Genomic DNA, 20,451 nt, shown 5'->3' on the forward strand with positions numbered 1-20,451 from the left:
ATCTCACTCCACTGTTGTTTCTGGAGTCTAAAATTGGCCCACAGATTCTCAGGGGAGTTTGGGCAACACGGTAAGTCAACGCATTTTAACCCCTCACCTCATTAAACAAAAACTCCCAAAAAGAAAGCTTCAGCCTGTTAAGATTTAAAACAGACAACTAATATCTAAATATTTGGAAATCGCTCAGACTGAAGCTATCTTCTGTGTGTTACAGTACAATGATAAAATAATCTTTAAAATGTGCAGAAAACTCCACTCCCAAAGCTTCTGTGCCTGCTATGTGACATAGAACATAGAATCTGTACAGTGCAGAAGGAGGCCGTTCAGCCCATCAAACCTGCACCGACCCTGCAACAGAGCACCAGGCCCACCCCTGTCTTATTCCCATAACCCCGTATTATCCCACTAATCCCTCTAATCTACACATCTGCGGACAGTAAGGGGCAATCTATCATGGCCAATCCACCTTACTCACATATAGATCATAGAATCATAGAATAATACAGTGCAGAAGGGGATGTTCAGCTCATTAAGTCTGCATCGATCACAATCCCACCCAGGCCTTATTCCCATAACCCCATATATTTACCCTAGCTAGTCCCCCTGACAGTAAGGGACAATTTAGCCTGGCCAATCAACTTAACCCTGCACACCTTTGGGACTGTGGGAGGAAACTGGAGCACTCGGAGGAAACCCATGCAGACAGGGGAAGAACATGCAGACTCCGTACAGACAGTGACCCAATCCTTGAATCCGGGTCCCTGGCACTGTGAGGCAGCAGTGCTAACCACTGCACCACCGTGCTGCCCACCAGCTTTGGACTGTGGGAGGAAACCAGAGCACCCGGAAGAAACACATGCAGATACACAGAGAACATGCAGACTCCACACAGACAGTGACCCAAGCTGGGAATTGAACCTGGACCCTGGTGCTGTGAGGCAGCAGTGCTAACCACTGTGCCACCATGCCACAAAATGGCAAATGAAGCAAAGTTTTACATGGAGTGATTTCATTTGGAGGTATTTGTACAGTCTGAGAGTGGCTGCTCTGGAATCAGCTCTGTAACGTCTCTCACAGGTGTCCCAGCCAAGGCCAAGCTTAAACATAATAAACATAACAGATAGCATATTCTCCAAAAATAGAAACTGCAAATAGCACCAGCATCCAGCACGATGCCCATTATAATGCCCATCCTGTATCTGTCCCTCTCGCTTAACACTGATGGCAGATCATCTTCATTCCTTCCACGGAATGTGGGCATCACTGGCAAGGCTGTTGTTTGCTGCCCATCCCTAATTGCCCTGACTGGCATTCTAAGCTATTTCAGAATACAGTTAAGAATCAATCACATTACTGTGGGTCTGGAGTCACATATAGGTCAGACTAGGAAAGGACAGCAGATGTCCTTCCCTAAAAGACATTTGTGAACCTAATGGGTTTTCATGGCAATCAAAGATAATTGTCATGGTCACCATCACTAGCTTTATACTCCAGAGTTGATGAATTCAATTTAAATTCTACCAGCTGCCATGGTGGGGTTTGAACCCATGTGACTGGAACTTTAATCTGGGCCCCTGGATTGCTAGTCCAATGACATTATCATTACTCAATCATTAATCTAAAGGCCAGGGTATTCAGCCGAGTCCAGTGATGGGACACTGATTACACAAAGTGGTTATTTGTTAAAGGATGACATCAAGGAAGCCAAGGAAAGCAGAATTCAATGGTGGAAGGATTTAATGTGAAAAGCCACAGAGGCCAGTTCTATCCTGAGTGGTGTGTCAGCTGTACCCTCCAAACGAAGGCAAAATGTTTCCGTGCGCTCCTGATCTGAGCTTTGTTGATGGGGAAGAGGCTTGAGGGATCAGGAGGTGAACTGTTCATCATATATTAAGACTGGAATTTTTCTGTCCCGTTGCCACAGGAATTGTAGCAGGGCAGGGCGGAGAGAGGGGCGTTAGGATCACGCAAAGGTCCGTTGACCTCGAGCAGGAACTTCTGGCCTTGGGGCGAACATGGCTGGAAAATCCCGCTCTAAATGCCCTGCTCCTGTGACCACACTATTGATATGGCTGACCCTGTTAGGTCTGGTTACAATGGTGCCATTAAAGGTCAATGGGAGAAAGCTGGGCTGACATTACCTGTTCACTTGTCACCCTCGGTCTGAATGTTATCCAGATCTTTCTGCAGATGCCGTGAGCACCTCTGTTATCGGAATGAATTGTGAACAGAGCTGAACACTCAGGAATCAGCCCCTCTCCTGGCTTTGTAACGCAGGGTAGGTCACTGATGAAGCAACTGGGGACGGCTGAGCCTCGAATGCTGCCCTGAGGAGCCCCCTTCATACTGTCCTAGGGCTAAGGAAAATTAGCCTCCAACAATCCAATCATTTCCCATGTCATAGAGTCATTGAGTCAGAGAGCATGGAAGCAGGCCCTTCAGCCCAACTTGTCCATGCCATCCAGTTTTTAACCATTAAACTAGTCCCAATTGCCCACGTTTGGCCCATATCCCTCTAACCCCATTTTACCCATGTAACTATCTAAATGCTTTTTAGAAAACAAAATTGTACCCGCCCCTACTACTACCTCTGGCAGCTTGCTCCAGACATTCACCACCCTCTGTGTGAAAAAATTGCCCCTCTGGACCCTTTTCTATCTCTCCCCTCTTATCTTAAACCTACTAGTTTAGACTCCCTTACCTTCAGGAAAAGATGTTGACTGCCTCATCTATGCCCCTCATTATTTTATAGACCTCTATAAGATCACCCCTGAGCCTCCTACGCTATGGGGAAGTAAGTCCCAGTCTATCCAGCCTCTCCTTTTAACTCAAACCATCAAGTCCTGGTAGTATCCTAGTAAATCCTTTCTGCATTCTTTCTAGTTTAATAATATCCTTTCTATAATAGGGTGACCAGAATTGCACACAGTATTCCAAGTGTAGCCTTATCAATGTCTTGTACAATTTCAACAAGGCATCCCAACCCCTGTATTCAATGTTCTGACCAATGAAACCAAGCATGCCGAATGCCTTCTTCACCACACTGTCCACCTGTGACTCCACTTTCAAGGAGCTATGAACCTGTACTCCTAGACATACTCCAAGCAGGCAGAGTCCTGACCTCCTTTAAATTCAATTTTTCTAAGGCAGCTTGCTGTCACTTAGTCCAATGCTGCTATCATGTTTCATATATTTATTCTCATTTTACTTTAATATTGTATATTTTTCCACTTTAGAAAGGGTGTGAGTGCATTGGACAGTGTGCTGAAGAGGTTTAGCAGAATGTTTCCAGAGGAGGAACTTCAGGTATGAAGATAGAATGGGGAAGCTGGGACTTTTCCTTAGAGGAGAGAAGATTGAGACAAGATTTGATAGAGATATTCAAAAGCACGAGGGAGATGGCACAGATTAAAACTGATCAGCAGCGGGAGCAAAAGCGACATGAGGAAAATCTTTTTCACTCAGTGAGTGTTAGGGTCTAGAATAATTTGCGTAAGAGTGTGGTGGAGGCAGGCTTAATCAGAACTTTCAAAAAAGGAATGGATGATTATCTGAAAGAGGAGAACGTGCAGGGTCACAGGGAAAAGGCAGGAAAATGCCACCAAGTGAAATGTTATTCAGAGAGCTGGTGCAGACACGATGGGCTGAATGGCCTCTTTCTTCACTGTAAGAGTTTTGTGATCCTATGTCAAAGCAGCCACCTGCAACCCTGTTCTGGTATGGAAGGTTCTTCTCCATCAAGAACAAGATCTGGAACTGAATGGTGCTGGTGGAACCAAACTGAGCACTAGTGAAGGAGTTATTGGGGAGTAGCTGAGGGAGCTATTCACGAGCAATTGCTTCTTGAGAACACCACTGATAACCATTTCCATCAATTTTCTGATGGCCGGGCATGTTGTATCCATTGGCGTTTAAAAGAATGAGAAGTGATCTAATTGAAACATATAAGACATAAAAGCTGGAAAATCTCAGCAGGTCTGACAGCATCTGCAGAGAGAGAATAGGGCTAACGTTCCAGTCTGGATGACCCTTTGTCAGAGCTGCAGAAACATATAAGATCCTGACGGGGTCTTGACAGGGGGAATGCTGAGGAGATGTTTCCCCTTGTGAGAGAGACTAGAACTGGGAGGCACAATGTAAAGGAAAGAGGTCCCCCATTGAAGATGGAGATCAGGAGGATTGTTTTCTCTCAGAGGGTTATGAGTATGTGGAACTCTCTTTCCCAGAGAGCAGTGGAAGCTGTCTCCTTGTTCAAGGCTGAGTCAGACAGATCATTGGTTAACAAGAGAGTCAAAGGGTTGCAGGGAGAAGACAGGAAAGTGGAGTTGAGGCCACAATCAGATCAGTGATGAGCTTATAAAAGGGTGGAGCAGGCTTGATGGACTGAATCGTGTAAACTTGATTTTAATTCATATTTATAATGTTACACGGTGGCACAGTGATTAGCACTGCTGTCTCATAGCTCAAGGGACCCAGGTTCAAGTCCAGCCTTGGATGAGAGTTCATGTGGAGTTTGCACATTTTCCCCGTGTCTGTGTGAGTTCCCTCTGCGTGCTCTGGTTTCCTCCCACAGTCCAAAAATGTGCAGGTTAGTGGATTCCCCATGCTACATTACCCCTTAGTGTCTCAAGATCTATAGGTTAGGGGGATTAGGTTGGGGTGGCACAGTGGCACAGTGGTTAGCACTACTGCCTCATAGTGCGAGGGACCTGGATTCAATTCCAGCCTCAGGTGACTGTGTGGAGTTTGCACGTTCTCATGTGTCTGCGTGCGTTTCCTCCGGGTGCTCCGGTTTCCTCCCACAGTCCAAAGATGTGCGGGTTAGGTTGATTGGCCATGATTAATTGTCCCTTAGTGTCAGGGTGATTAGAGGGGGTAAGTATGTGGGGTTACAGGGACAGGACCTGGGTGAGATTGTTGTCGGTGTAAGCTCAATGGGCCAATGGCCTCCTTCTGCACTGTAGATTCTCTGATTCTTGGGGTAACTGGGCTACGGGAATAGGGTAGGGGGGGTGGGTCTGTGTCAGATGCTCTGTCAGAGATGAGTTGATGGGCCAAATAGCCTCCTTCTGAGCTGTAGGGATTCTATGGTCCTACGCATATTAATTTGCTGATAGAGTAATAATTAGTCAAATTGTATCCCCAAAACAGAAACTGCTGGAGAAACTCAGCAAGTCTGACACCATCTAAGAAGAGAGAATAGAGCCAACATTTTCTTTCTGGATGACCCTTGTCAGGACTGTTAGTTTTGTCCTGCTTTTTGTAAATAGGACAAACCTAGACAATTCTGTGCATTTTCAGATAAACACAATGGCCAGTTCTGTACTGGAACAGCTTAGCTGGTGGTTTGGTAGCTAGGCTTTTTTGAGATTCAACCAGCTTGGCCACACTGGTGACACTACCAAATGACTCCTGGCGAGGGACATTGAAATTGGAACAAAGTCTGTGCCCATGTTTCCTGGAGAGATTCACCAAATGGAGGATTAACAAGTTGGCACGATGGGCAGCGATCAGTGGGATGCTGCCTGATCGAGATGATTCTGTGATCATTCTTTAGCAGCTCTTTTGAACTGTACATCAATTGCCAGAGGTTAGTGAGGAGGATTGGCAGAATTGCCTGGGCTGAGATTGTCTCAGCTGCATGGTGTAGCATAGCGCATAATATTGCTTTACACCAAGTGGGCCATTGGAGGTTGACAAGATAGTGCGCTGTCTCACTCACATGGAGGCTAATCTGGAAAAAGGATGGTAGCATCTTCCTTCTCTGAAGGGCAATATTTTTCCTGATATTAGTCCAAAATGTCTCTATTGAATTCAACACTGACAGTCATTGGTCACTTGCATTACTTGGAGCGGAATAACCTCAATGGGCAGATAAGGGGAGGCGATGGCCTAGTGGTATTATTGCTAGACTATTAATCCAGAAACTCAAATAATGTTCTGGGGACCCAGATTCAAATCCTGCCACGGCAGATGGTGGAATTTGAATTCAATTTAAAAAACTATCTGGAATTCAGAATCCACTGATGACCATGAAACCATTGTTGATTATCTGAAAAAATCCGTCTGCTTCACTAACGTCCTTTAGGGAAGGAAATCTGCCGTCCTTACCTGGACTGGCCTACATGTGACTCCAGATACACAGCGATGTAGTTGACCCTTGATTGGCCCTCAGGGATGGCCAAAAAGTGCTGGCCTGCCAGTGATGCCCACATCCCTTGAATGAGTAAAAAAAAATTGCAGAAAGCTAGCCACATGGATCTTAGTTTTTTCTGTCATGAGAGAGAACCAGTGGTGTAATGGTAATGTCACTGGACTAATATACCGGAGACCCAGGCTTATACCCTGAGGTCATGGGTTCCAATCCCACCAACACAGCCATTTAAATTGAATTAATAAAATCTGGAATTGAACCCTAGTTTTAGTAGTGGTGACCATGAAACTATCATTGACAGCCCCAGAGTCTCGCCTCGCATGTGTATTCCTCTCTCCCTGCCACGCCACTATACTTAACCCTTTACGGAACTTGGTCTAACATACTCCATTATACACTGGGGGAGGTGATGGCCTAGTTGTATTATCGCCAGACTATTCATCCAGCTAATGTTCTGGGGACCCAGGTTCGAATCCCGCCACGGCAGACGGTGGAATTTGAATTCAATAAAAAAATCTGGAATTAAAAATCTACTGATGACCATGTGGGTGGCACAGTGGTTAGTCAGTATTGCTGCCTCACAGTGCCAGGGACCCGGGCTCAATTCCCGGCTGGGGTCACTGTCTATGTGGAGTTTGCCCATCCTCCCCGTGTCTGCGTGGGTTTCCTCTGGATTCTCCAGTTTCATCCCACAATCTGAAAAACGTGCTGGTTTGGTGCATTGTCCCAAACAGGCACCAGACTGTGGCAACTAGGGGAATTTGACAATCATTTCATTGCAGTGTTAATGTAAGCCTTTCTTGTGATCGATAAATAAGCCTTAAACGGAACCATTGTCGATTGTTGTAAAAACCCATCTGGTTCACTAATGTCCTTTAGGGAAGGAAATCTGCCACCTTTACCTGGTCTGACCTACATATGACTCCAGACGCACAGCAATGTGGTTGACTCTCAACTGCCCTCTGGAATGGCAGCTAGGGATGGGCAATAAATGCTGGCCAGCCAATGACACCTATGAATGTCCCATGAGCTACCACACTTGAGCCTGACATCTGTCTGCAGGCTCGCAGAGTAACCTGGCAAAGTAACAACAACTCTCATCGGTTCTGAGCCATCGTTGCAAATTATGGTTTCCCTCTCGAAGTCGCTGAAAGTTGTTACATTTGTCAAGGCAGAGAGAAGACAGCGTAAGTTTGCATCAAAAAAAAAACTCAACACTTGATTCCGGCCACAGATTTCCTGCCTTAACGTTACCTAATGTTTCAAGCACGTAAATGAGACATTGTAGATGTTATCAGACTTACAGGAACACAGCCACATGCATGGGCAAGGGCAACGCAACAGTCTGCCTCTACAGGCCTCTTTCCTAGCCCATGGTGGAATCTGTCTAGCCTGCAGCCATAATAATGATAAAGCCCCACCAGGAGAAAGCTGAAATCTCTATTGTCACCACCTGACAGGTAATAAGCGGATGAAGAAATAATTATGACTGGAAAATAGACTTACCCTCTAATGCTCTGACAGACCCTGTACAGCTGTTACAATGTTGAGTCCAGAATTTCTCTGAAATTATTCCAGATTCCTCACACAAGACAGCAAGTTGCAACAAGGGCAGCTATCACAGAAAAGCCAGATTTTGTTACCTGTAATTTTGATTCCAGGCCTCCCTTGCCCCTAGAAATGAGCTACCACAGTGACAAAACAATACACTAGGTTAGCACAATGTGGCTTTACTACTGGGGCTAACCGTTGCACCCACTCAAGACCAGTGGGATGAGGCCCTCTTCTGTCTCGCGCCAATGCGTCTAACAAGCACGTCTTCAGATTGTGGGAGGAAACTCCATGAAAGCTCCATGAAAAATAAATTGCGCTGTTTCGATACAGAAGACCCAGAATGCAAAATCAGGTTTGCCACTTGGAGTTCCAACTTGAGCAGTCTTAAAGATTGCTGGTACAGGAAATAGATTGGAATAGAATCCCTACAGTGCAGAAGGAGGCCACACAGCCCATCAAACCTGCACCAACTCTGATGGAGCATCTTACCCAGGCCCACCTCCCCAACTTATCCCTGTATCCCCATATATTAACCATGCTAATTCTCGTTCTCCCCATGTCTGTGTGGGTTTCTTCCGGGTCTCTGGTTTCCTCCCACAGCCTGAATGATGTGCTGGTTGGGTGCAAGGCGGCATGGTGGCACAGTGGTTAGCACTGCTGCCTCACAGCACCAGGGGCCCGGGTTCGATTCCCAGCTTGTGTCACTCTCTGTGCGGAGTCTGCATGTTCTCCCCATGTCTGTGTGGGTTTTCTCCGGGTGCTCCAGTTTCCTCCCACAATCTGAAGACATGCCTGTTAGATGCATTGGCCATTTTAAATTCTCCCTTAGTGTACCCGAACAGGCACCGGAGAGTGGTGACTTGGGGATTTCACAGTAACTTAATTGCAGTGTTAACATAAGCCTACTTGTGACTCTTATAAATTAAAAAAAATCCCCTTAACCTACCCATCTTGGAACAGTAGGTGCAATTTAGCATGGCCAATCTAGCGAACCTGCGCATCTTTGGACTGTGAGAGGAAACCCACGCAGACATGGGGGGATAATACAAACTCCATACAGCCTCCCAAGGCTGGAATTAAACCCGGGTCCTTGGTGCTGTGAGGCAGCAGTGCTAACCACTGTGCCACTGAGCCATGGAAAATCAAATCAACTTGCTGCAAATTGAAGGCATCTTTTCTCTTTGGTTAGTGAAGCTACCTGGCCTGTGGTTGCAGCAGGTAAATTGGGCAGGATTTAAACTGCAACAGATGAGGGTGGGGGAAGGGTGGCGGGGGGAGGGGCAAGGGAGATGGCTTGGGTGCCCGCATAGGCTTAAATGACTGGAAAATGCTAGTGTGCCAGAAATCCACCGCGATCTTCCTCACGTCCAGGTTTAACTGGAGCGGGTTCTGAGGCGAGCAGGGACCCCACCCTCCCCCCCCCATCAGCTATTAGCTGATTGGTCATTTAAATATTCAAACAAACAATGAATTGTGGCTTTATCGCAGATTTTTGGTTTTAACAGATAGGGCATGGATTTCCTCATTTAACTCACGAGTGAACAAGGTGCGAATACAGCAGGGCAGAATTGATGAATGAAATGGAGAAGTTGGAAAGTCTTTCAAACAGAGAAACCCAACTTGTTTATCTTCATTCCGACACCAAATTGTGAAGCTTCTTTCGCAGCCAGTTCCATGGGTGCTGTGATTTCTACTGCGGTCAAAACAAAGAACAACACAGCACAGGAAACAGGCCCTTCGGCCCATCAAGCCCATGCCGTCATTTTAACATTATGAGTGCCCTCCTCTACCCATGAGCTTTGTCTACGCCTATTGGGGAAGATTGAGGGAAGACTAATTTAGGGACAATTTGTTACACCAATCAGCCTAAGAGCACGTTTTTGGGATGTGGGAGAAACCGGAGCACCCGGAGAAAACCCTTGCAATCACGGGGAGAATGTGCAAACTCCTGCAGACACCGTCCCAAATCCATGTATCTGCACAGCAAACAGTGATGGTCACTGAGCTGTCATGTTGCCCCATCAGATGGTCCAGTTTAAGCGTACACTAACGACGTGAAGCACTAGGCAACTCTCGAAGCAACATCCAAGAGCAGCCATTGCACGACCAAGCGTGTGTGCCCCTTGTTGACCAACAAGGCAGACCGAATCACCTATGAAGTAAAAAACATGTTCAGTTGGCAATCTTCTTTGGATAGCCTCATTCTGGAGACCACAAACTAGATGATCTCGAGCATCTTTTAATGACTCACCCATCTCAGAATATTGTGCCAGTCTTTTTAACATTGCCACACACTGAACAATGCTTTGGCTTTCTATTTGATTCCTTTAGTGGAACCTGAACCGTTCCATGATGAACGTTGGCTTTGGAGAGAAATGCTCTTCAAGCCACCATAGGTTTTGGTCCCTGACTTTGCTGGATGAATCAAATTCTAAGCAAAACTGGAGATTTTATGTCCTCTTGTACCGTGAAAAGAGCAGTTCTTTCAAAATTTTATTCGCCTGCAACAAGTATTGAAAACAAAGGAACTCCATGATTCATTTTCCTCATTGCAAGTGCCCATGGATCCTAATTGGTCCATCACTTCTCTTGCAGACACTAGCAACTCGAGACTGCTGAGTATATTTTTTTTCAAACGACCCCAGCCGCAAAGCAAAGCATTCCTCTTTTCAAATATGCCAGCTACAGCCTGGAATCTCACCCTTCTCTGATCAGAAAAAGAATCCCCTTTTAAAACCACACCTTTTTCAGGAGAAGTAAAGTCCCTTGGAAACCAAGAGTGAGGCCATTCGATATGCCGACCAGAAGAGGGAAAGAGCACCAAGGCAGAAACGCATTCCAATCGTCTTCTTAAAATGCTCTTGGTGTAGTGGGGAGAGTGCCAGCCTGGGCCCCCAGGCACTATCCAAGGGGCAAAGTGCTAATGCTCAGGGGGCACTTTGGCACTGCCCACTGGGCATGGGGAAGTGCCAAGGGGCTGGGGCCTAATGGGGGGTGGATCTGATGGGCTGGGGCCTCTGGGCAGGGGGTGATCATTGTGGGTGCGGGTTCCTGCTGCCACTCTGCAGCTGAGATCAGTGGGAGAGGGAGGATGGCCAACAGTCAGGGCTGGTCAATGGGGTGGAGGGGGATTTGGGATGGCAGGAGGGGGTTGGGACTGCTAGTGTGAGGGGTGACTGGGGGGACAGGAGATTGGGGCTGCCGGGGAGGAGGGATGGGGAGGCGCTGGACCCAAGCATGTTTGGGAGGCCAATGATCTGGCCATAGTGGGGTGGAGGGCTGATGATGCAGGAGTCACAGGGCTGGCCTAAAGTTGGGAGACAGGGGTCACTATGCATGTGCCGATCTTAGCACTGACAGATCGGCGCATGCACTGTTACTTGCTCAGCACTATGCTGCTGGCCTCCCAGGCAACACAATTGGGAAGAATGTCCAACATTGAGAGCAGAGTGTCACAACTATGGGAAGTTGGGATTTTTTAAATTGTCTGGCAATTAAAGACACAGATAGCCAAAAGAAAGATAAAATATTAAGGGCAAACCACAGTAGAAGAACCACAGAATGGGAAATAAGCTCCATAGGAGAGGTGCGTGAAACAGAACATAAATATTCGAGCATTAGACATGAAGTGGAGGGAAATCCTACAGAGTTTAAAATTAGACACAGGTATAGGTGCTTCAGGTTTATCTAACTAAGTGGCTTTGGCACATCACACCACAAACATCATCCAAACAGATATAAATTCCAGCTGGGATTGTTATAATCCAGATCAGAAACTCCAAGGTATTTTATGAAATCAGCCTAGACAATATGTTTTGCATTTGGAATTTGGTGCATGTAAGTATAAAGGGGGGGGGGGGTACTCCCAAAAAAATTCCAAGTGTTGAATTGACATGAAAACTGGAGTAAATCGCGCTGGTTTTCTCAGTGTGAGTTTAAAAATGAATCTCCCACATTCTGTGCACTGCAGAGTGTGCCAGCATAAATCGCACGAAAAATCAGTGGCGGGGCGGGGGGCACCTATCCCCGCCCAGGAGGCCAGCAGCATAGCACTGAGCAGGTAACTGTGCGTGCGCTGATCTGTCAGCACTAAGATCAGTATATGTGCAATGGCCCCGTTCTTTTGGCCTCCCAACTGTAGGCCAGCCCCATGACTCCTGCATCATCAACCCTCCACCAGCCCATGGCCAGATCATTGGCTCGCAAACATGCCTGGGTCCAACGTCTCCCCGTCCCTCTTCCCTGGCAGCCCCGATCTTCTGTTCCCCAAATCAACCCTTGCACCAGCTGTCCCAACCCCCTCCCGCTATCCCAAATCCCCCTCCCAAAAGGTTTCCCCCTCCACCCCATTGACCAGCCCTGACTGCTGGCCATCCTCCCTCTCCCACTGATCCCAACTGCAGAGTGGCAGCAGGAACCTGTATTCCCACCAATCACCCCCCCAGAGGCTCCAGCCACATCAGGCCCACTCCCCCATTAAGCCCCAGCCCCTTGGCACTTCCCCATGCCCGGTGACAGTGCCAAAGTGCCCCCTATGCATTGGCACTTTGCCCCTTGGACAGTGCCTGGGGGCTCAGGCTGGCACTGACATGGTGCCAATCCCTAGGAGACAGCCCCCCACCGCCCAATGCTCTGGGGGCCTCGATTTCCCCCCTTCATTCCAGCAGGGCTAGGTCACCAGCTCTCTACAAGTGGAGAGCTATAGAAATTCCCACTGGAGTGAAATATTCCTGGTGGCGGTGGAGAGGCTAGCGGTCCTAGAGACATCAGTTCTAGGTCCGCTATGCTACTAAAATTACATTTAAATTACCTGCCACATAATTTATGCAACTCCGCGCTAGCAGAGCTGACAGTGCCAGAAATCCGGCACTGGGAATGCACTCAGGATTGGATGTGGATCGTGCTAATTCGGGGCTGCTTAAATCTCCAGCCCACTGTGCTAAAAAATCAGCACAGCAGTTGGGAGAATCACCCCCAAGATGTTTCACTCCAAATATGATTCAAATGGCCCAGTAGGAAGCTTTTATCAAAAAAATTATTTAAGAATATAAAAAGAAAATTAGCAATAATTTTTCCCAATTACAAACAAGAATCAGCCATGATATTGTATAAATCTTAACAAATAAATGTACCGTTCCAACCAAACAAGCCTACTTACAAACATACACCCATCCCAGTTTTAGCGCAGAAAACAAGGATGCTTACGTTGGATTTTTTGAGCTCTGCAACACCTGCTGTGCAGTTGTCCTTTGGAGAGAGAATTGAAACTTTGACTTCCCAGCCCTGTAACTTCCACCAGACCTCGAGGTAGAGATAGAGCCACTGCTGGTCTCCAACTTTTAGCGAACAAACCATTTCAAGAGACAGAGGCAATCCTAGCCTCCGGCCACCAGCCATCCAGCCACCAAGAGCTAAGTTTCCAATACCAGGGAGAGACACAGGAACACTGCTTTTCAATCTGGAGTCCAGTAATTAGCCAGCAGTCAAAACTGGAAGTAGAAGAACTCCAGGAAGAGGAAAAAAAGACTCTCCAACCTGACCTGTCAGTCAATTTCGCGGCAACGATTCAAATGATCGCAGACTCCCAGAGAATGCATTTGGCCAAGATTAAAAATGAACAAAACCCCATTTAACCGGCAATAAAAGGATATTGAATCAGACAGGTCGGCAGCAAGCACAAAGGGTCTTCTTAAAAGAACTGCAGAGAAACATCATGAAAGTACATTTCTAAAAGGCACAGTAGGCTCACAGGATATACTGAAAATCACTGGCAAAATTTAAATACAAGGGTGGAGAAGTAATTGAGCCTCTGTAGGTCAGACAGAACCAAGAATCGTTACTGTTAAGCAGGAAGGTAAATTTATAATTGAAGTTAATGTATAATGTTGACGTAGTTCTGCTTCTGGAGACCCTCTAGCAGAACTAGAGGGCACAGCCTCAAAATAAGGGGGGAGCGCAGTTTAGAACGGAGTTGAGGAGGAACTTCTTCACTCAAAGGGTGGTGAATCTCTCGAATTCTGAGCCCATTGAAGTGTGGAGGCTACCTCGCTAAATATATTTAAGTCACAAGTAGATAGGTTTCTGATGGACAAGGGAATTAAGGGTTATGGGGAGAAAGCGGGAAAGTGGAACTGATCCACTTCAGATCAGCTATGATCTTGTTGAATGGCGGGGCAGGCTGGAAGGGCTAGATGGCCTACTCCTGCTCCTATTTCTTATGTTCCTATGTTCTGTCAACCTAACCCACACATCTTAGGAGTGTGGGATGAAACCGGAGCATCTGGAGGAAACCCACGCAGACATGGGGAGAACGTGCAGACTCCACATAGACAGTCACCCGAGGCTGGAATTGAACCCATGCCCATGTTTATGAGGCAGCAGAGCTAACCAATGTGCCACCATACCACTCCAGTTAGACTTCTGATTTTGATTAACTTCCCCCCAGAAAAACAATGGGGTAAAATTCAACATTTCCGGGAACACAGAAGACATGGAAAGGGATTATTGACTCAGTGCACACAGTTTCCTTTCCATTCCCAATCCTGCACCCTCTTTGCGTTTAAAATTTATCCTCAATGTTAGGACAGGTCAGAGCGGAACTCGAAAAATCGGGTAAAAAAATCATTGGTACTCATTTTTAAAATTCCAGTTCACCAACCCCTCCTTCCCGTTGTCTGCTGAGAATGCCAGTTCACACTGGTACACGTGTGTCTCCTCCACATCACACCCAGAAAGCCAGTGCTGAGATATACCTGGCGCAGTCATGTCTTTAGGTAGCATCCATGCTTCATGGGAAACATCACTGGATAGTGATCAGTAAACACGTCTAATTTCTATTACATTAATATAATTCATATTAATTAATTAATGACATTAATAACATTTTTTAAAAAGACTGCACGTGTTGTCATGTGAAGCATCTTGGAATTCAGTTGAGCTACAAACCTTTGGCAGCTGAACCCAACCCTGCGAACCATCCAAAACCCAACTTGATCACCTGGCTAGCTGCCAGATTGAGATGGCAGGGGGATCTTGGGCAGAGTGAGAAAGGTAGCATGAAGAATGCAGGCCATCAAAGGGTTAACTCCAGGGTCCTGTTGCTTTCTGCAGGACGTACTCAGTATCAGGAAGCGTTGCAGACTCCAGGCCTGGCTGTTTGTTGTTTTTCTCATCTTCCGTTCAGCTCTGCTTACTGAAGCATGATGAATACATCGGCACCTACAGAGGCTATTTTTATTTTTTTACCAAGTTTAACATTCGTTTAAAAATTACTCTCCAGGATGCATATTTGTGCAGATATCGTAATGATTTAAAATGCTGGCTGCATGATTTGATCGAGTCAGTATTGCCAACAATATAGGATCCCAGAACTCTGTAAGTATCAGCCAGATCATTTCTGACCATTCCCAGCGCCCCAGTGTTGTAACAATGCTAGTGTGACTGTGCCATACACTGGAAACAAGCTGATTGTGACATTAAACTGTGTCACATGCTGATTTGATGAACAAATTGCCACTTTGGAATTCACAGGCCCCGTTACTGATCTCTCTTAATATTAACTCCAAGCTAAATATGCATTCAAATACATGAGGAATTCCCTCATTAAACCTACCCCAAGCCAACCATGAAGGGCCAACCATCCAACTCACAGATGAAGAGCTTTTGGTTGGTTCAGAGTTTGGCTCATGTACCTCCTCTGCCAACCAACAAGAGTGAACCGTGCACCTAAACTGAGAGCCATACTGTGAGTGGGAACATCATTGAGTACACTGAAACAATAATTGTCCAGACCATCTGGAGGGAGACTTGGAGCACTCACCAGAGCTTGTTTCCAAGTTCATAGTAATCTGCTGCATCCTCCACAACCTCGATAATGCTCAGTCCTTCCCATCAAGACTCTGAGGGCACCTCTAGAAATGGAGGAAAAGGAGAAGGAAGGAGAGGAGGAAGGGAAGGAGGAAGTGCAGATGGAAAGGGAGATGGAAGCATCTGGGCCCCGTCCTCCTCAGATGACCACCAACCCTGTTGAAATCTCACCCCCATATTACTGTTAATCTACATTTCTTCATCTTTCCACCTCTGAGTGGCGCAGTAGTTAGCACTGCTGCCTCACAGCGCCAGGGACCTGGGTTTGATTCCCGGCTGTGGTCACTGTGCAGAGATTGCATGTTCTCCCCGTGTCTCTGTGGGTTTGCTCCGGTTTCCTCCCACAGTCTGAGAAGCGTGTTGGTTATGTGCATTGGCCGTGCTAAATTCTCCCTCAGTGTACCTGAACAGGTGCTAGAGTGTGGCGACTAAGAGATTTTCCCAGTAACTTCATTGCAGTGTTAATGTAAGCCAACCTGTAATACTAATAAAATAAACAATCTCCTTGTGGTCATATTCCTGAAATAAAAGCAATAACAAAAAATCTTCATAATAACTTTATTCCACAACAATAATCCATTTTATAAACCATACGATACTGAACTGTTCACCCTAGTATTTGAATTTCCAAAAGGCATTCAATAAGTTGCCACATAAATGTTACTACACAAAATAAAATTTCACGGTTAAAGCATATTATGTTAGTACATATCATCATAAAACCTCCACAGTGCAGAACGAAGCCATTTGGCCCATTGGGTCTGCACTGATTCTCCAACAGAGCATCTTACCAGACCCTATCCCCATAGCCCCATGTATTTATCCCACTAATCCCCGTAATCTACACATCTTGGGACACTAAGGAGCAGTTTAACATGGCCAATCCCACCGATCCTGCACATCTTTGGAGTGTGGGAGGAAACCGGAGCACCCGGAGGAAACCCATGCAGGCATGGGGGGAATGTGCAAATTCCACACAGACAATGACCCGAGCCGGGAATAGAACCCAGGTCCCAGACGTTGTGAGGTAGCTGTGCTAACCACTGTGCCACCATGTAGAGGATTGGCTAAAATAACAGGAAATAGAGGAAGAGAGGAGAGATTGAATGGGTTATTTTCAGATTGACAGGTTGTAACTGATTGGGGTGCCTCAGGAATCAATACTGGAGTGGAACTAGTCACAGTCTACATTAATGATTTGGATGAAGGGACAGGCTGTCTTGTCATTTATTTGCTGATGATACTAAGAGAGATAGGAAAGCAATTTGTGAGGCAAACACAGAGAACGTAAATTTAATCTTGGTGTTGGGGGTCTTGCCCACCAGCTGGAGAGTCGGTAAGAGCCCCACCTTGCCTGTGTTGGGGGAATGCCCGTCATATTACATGCCTATCGGGACTTAGCTGAACAATGGTAGACCTTCTGTAGGATTCAGGGCCCAGGTGTGGAAACCCTGCTGCTCAAAGACTACTGGCCATCCAGAGACAGGCATTTCCCCAAGGCCCAGCAATGCCAGTGAAAGCTGCTGGCAATTTACTCACCAGAGGCCTCACTCGGATCACTGAGGGAGCCAGGACAGGGGCTCGTGGGGACTGGGTGAGTCACAGGAAAGGGTTGCTGGCTGTTGGTGGTTTCAAAGGTTAAAGCGGGCTGCTGGCCTGCAGTGGGCCTCCCATTCCTAATGCTGGCCTGCAGTGGGCCTCCCATTCCTAATGCTGGGGCCTTTGATCAGTATGGACATTGCCCCTCAATCTGCTGCATTGCCCTAAAAGAGGTAATTACCACAATTGGGCACTGAATTCCTTTGAACAAAGGACCCCTCTTGGGATTGCACAAGTAAACACAACAGGGTTCCCACATAGTGAGTCATAGAATCATAGAATCACACAATGCAGACAAGGTCCTTCAGCCCATTGAGTTTACAAGCAAGAAACACCTGAACTCCCCTCAATCCCATTTACCAGCAGTTGGCCCATAACCCTGAATGTTACGATGTGCCAAGTGCTAATCCAGGCACTTTTTAAAGGATGCGAGGCAGCCCAGCTTTATAGGGACTCCATAGCGAGTTCCCCCACTGCTGTGCTTACTGAACTCCAGCAGCAGTGGGAGGAGGCCCTAAAGTGGACATTCATTACGGAGTTGTCTTATGAGGAAGGGTTGATCAGGTTAGACATAAACTCATTGGAGTTTGGAAGAATAAGAGATGATCTTATTGTAACATATAAAATCCAGAGGGTGAATGCTGATAGGATGTTTCCCATCTTGGGGTCACAGTTTCAAAATAAGGGGTCTTCCATTTAAGGCAGAAATGAGAAGAAACTTTTTCTGCCAGAAAGCAGTGGATGTTGGCTCATCGCATAGACTCAAGACAGTTAGATTTCTGATCAAGGATACCAATGATTATGGAGGCAGTCAGGAAAGTTCACAATCAGATCAACCATGATCTTGTTGGTCTTTTTAAGGACACAGTGGTTGACACTGCTGCCTCACAGCTCCAGGGACCTGGGTTTGATTCCTAGTTTGGGTCACTGTCTGTGTGGAGTTTGCATGTTCTCCCCATGTCTACATGGGTTTCCTTCGGATGCTCCAGTTTCCTCCCAAAGATGTGCAGGTTAACTTGATTGGCCATGCTAAATTGTCCCTTAGTATTCCAGGCTGTGTAGGTTAGAGGAATTAGGGGGACAAATAGGTGAGGTTACAGGGTTAGGGCCTGGGTGGGATTGTTGTCGGTGCAGACTTGATGGGCCGAATGGTCTCCTGCTGCATTGTAGAGAATCTATGATACTATGAATGGTGGCCAAAAGAGGCTGTGGGGCCAAGTGGCCTACTGCTGCTCCGGTTCCTTATGGTCTGAGACACAACATCAAGCAGGAAAGAAATAAAGCAAGCAATGAAATACTTCTGAGGTGTATTCTGAGGTGGATAAGTGAGCAGCACACAGCAAGACCCACAAAGAGCAATGCAAGATATTATCTGTTATTTTACCCCTGCACTTCTGTTGCATGAATAAGTTTATGCAAGTCAATGATTTGATCAAATCTATGATCATAGAATCTATGATTCTATAAGGTTAAAGAGAGTGTCCTGTTGCTTGCCCTGTTCACATGTCTCCTTCCTTCTCTCTGCCACTCTCAGCTCACACCTTCAACAAATTTGTGGACAAAAATATTCTGGAACTGAGAGGCGCAGGGGCAAATCTACCCAGGGAGCCCTACTGTATAAAACCCAGCTCACTGGGGTCAGCTATGAAATCCCTGTAATGGGAAGGGAGAGTTAGCAAAGTGGAGAGGTTTAGGGGAGGATAGAAAATGACAGAACTCCCCAAGGATCTCCTGAAAATATTGACAGACTCCAAGAGACTACCTGGAATCCCGGCAAGCTCCCCAGGAAACATTGAAAATATTTGAAACAGTGCTTCAGCTGTAAGATTTTAAAACCAGTGATACATAATGATACAATTGCAGACAGCAGGAGTGACATGGTGGCACGGTGATTAGCACTACTGCCTCACAGCACCAGGGACCCAGGTTCAATTCTGGCCTCGGGTCACTGTCCGTATGGAGTTTGCACGTTCCCCCGGTGTCTGCGTGGGTTTCCTCCGGATACTCCGGTTCCCTCCCACAATCCAAAGATGTGCAAGTTAGATAGATTGGCTGTGGTAAATTGTCCCTTTGTGTCTCAAGGTGTGTAATTAGGTTAGAACACGGTAAATGTGGGGGTTCCTGGGATAGGGTGGGGAGAAGGCAGAGTTGGCACAGCCTTGATGGGCCGATTGGCTTCCTTCTGCACTGTGGAAATTCTGTGGTTCTGTTCTATGAACATCCATCAGTATGCAACAGCAGAAGTAATGTGCTGGTAAGCTAACAAATCGAGGAAGATGTGGAACATGGGACTACTGAAGGTGCACATCCCCACACAGACCTGACCTGACGACCCTGGAGCTAATTGCTGTGCAGGTTCTCCCGGCTGGTAAGGTGATACCGTGAGGGTGGCTTTGGAATTGAAGGAGTTTGCAGAATTGGAAATCATCCACCAATTAGCTTTTTTATATCTCCCCAATGAGTGTTGTGTGATTTACTTTGCTTCAACTCCGTCTGCTCTTTCTCTAGCTGCTGACATTCCTTATCGGGAAGCCCTAAAGGATGATGTGTTCGGAGATCTCATGGTCCTTCTGATGAACTCACCAGCTGCGCCATGAGGGACACCGCTCATTTGTCCGACAGCCATGTCAAAAAAAACCTATAATTTAAATGCTTTCTGTCATTTAATGAGGTTCATAAACACGTTATTCAGGCCAGGGAATGTCTGCACACGGGCTGCGATACAATTGTCAACACTCAAAAGACTGGAATCTGGCCCAGAATGGGCAAGAAAAAGAAATTCTTGCCTTTTGACATCTGTCAGTGTAGATCTTGGAGAGGCACGGTGGCACAGTGGTCAGCACTGCTGCCTCACAGCTTCAGGGATCCGGGTTCAATTCTGGCCTTGGATCATTGTCTGTGTGGAGTTTGTACATTCTCCCCATGTCTGCGTGGGTTTCCGGTTTCCTCCCACAGTCCAAAGATGTGCAGTTTAGATTGATTGGCCATGATGAATTGTCCTTGGTGTCAGGGGCCACCTGACGAAGGAGCAGCCAGTTCCGAAAGCTAGTGGTATTTGCTACAAATAAACCTGTTGGACTTTAACCTGGTGTTGTGAGGCTTCTTACTGTGTTAGGGGGATTCGCAGGGAAAATATGTGGGATTATAGAGATAGGGTCTGGGTGCGATTGTTGTTGATGCGGACTCAATGCATATTTCCTTTTAATCCTTTCACAGGATGTGGGCATTGCTGTCTAAGCCAACATTTATTGCCCATCCCTAATTGCCCTTGAGAAAGT

General features: G+C 46.6%; 1 long non-coding RNA gene across 1 annotated transcript in view; it reads left to right on the forward strand.

Annotated features, from left to right (window-relative positions):
- The window catches only part of LOC145359129 (uncharacterized), a 48,970-nt gene extending 28,733 nt beyond the window's left edge, over positions 1-20,237 (forward strand). The window contains exon 3 of the long non-coding RNA XR_013889549.1: positions 19,682-20,237. This is a non-coding gene — a long non-coding RNA (uncharacterized LOC145359129). The remainder of the gene's footprint in view (positions 1-19,681) is intronic.
- Positions 20,238-20,451: the final 214 nt, after the last annotated feature.

The sequence above is a fragment of the Carcharhinus amblyrhynchos genome, chromosome 27 (assembly GCF_965287045.1).
Source record: "Carcharhinus amblyrhynchos chromosome 27, sCarAmb.v2.hapA, whole genome shotgun sequence".
In the NCBI taxonomy this organism is placed as follows: domain Eukaryota; kingdom Metazoa; phylum Chordata; class Chondrichthyes; order Carcharhiniformes; family Carcharhinidae; genus Carcharhinus; species Carcharhinus amblyrhynchos.